Source organism: Periplaneta americana, chromosome 14, assembly GCF_040183065.1.
Source record: "Periplaneta americana isolate PAMFEO1 chromosome 14, P.americana_PAMFEO1_priV1, whole genome shotgun sequence".
Taxonomy (NCBI): Eukaryota; Metazoa; Arthropoda; class Insecta; order Blattodea; family Blattidae; genus Periplaneta; species Periplaneta americana.
Window position 1 is genome coordinate 148,158,822 of NC_091130.1, and position 747 is coordinate 148,159,568.

Consider the following 747-nt stretch of genomic DNA (forward strand, 5'->3'; position numbering starts at 1 on the left):
GAAGAACCTTATATTAATTTATCGTCCTTTGTCACATTCTCGAAATCTGAATAGGCCTACATAATTTGCGCGCCCTGATTTTGTATCAGATCCCTGTTGAAATTGAAATAATGAGAACACACTGTCAGAACAGGCAAGAAGAGAACTTCTTACAAAATAATGTAATCCATTTCGTGGTAGTTTCGGATTTCTTCGTACACGAGAACATTTCCAAATATGATATAATAAAGTGAAAAATATTAAACCAATTGAAAACAATAATAATTTCTGAAATCGTAGACTAACAATCCTTAGAATTAACAAACTAAAAAGTGTTCTACGACCCTGCCAGGATTCGAACCTGGAATCTTCTGATCCGTAGTCAGACGCGTTATCCGTTGCGCCACAGGGCCGACATTGCCATACATCACTACTGTCCATAAGTAAATACAAATCGTACTTGGTCTTATTTTGTGTACCGTAGTGCAAACACATAGAAATTCGCGTTATGTTGTAATAATCGTGTGATATCTTTTAGTAACCTTGTTCCGTTGTTCTTTCTAGCCGTTATCTGAAAAAAGACTGCAACGGAAAGACTAAAGTAAAGTAACTTGTTACTTTGTTATTCTCGTGTGATCAATTCATTACTTTCGTTTCTCCCTCATAATTGGGCCTACTTGATGCTTAGGAGATTGATGTGTTTATGTTAAAAATCAATTATTTACCTTATTACGTTGTAATTACAGTTGCTGACACTAGATGGCTATA

At 35.3% G+C, this 747-nt stretch overlaps 1 non-coding gene across 1 annotated transcript; it reads right to left on the reverse strand.

Moving 5' to 3' along the window:
• Positions 1-319: 319 nt before the first annotated feature.
• On the reverse strand, positions 320-392 carry TRNAR-ACG (transfer RNA arginine (anticodon ACG)). The gene has a single exon. It is a non-coding gene; the product is annotated as a tRNA-Arg (tRNA).
• Positions 393-747: the final 355 nt, after the last annotated feature.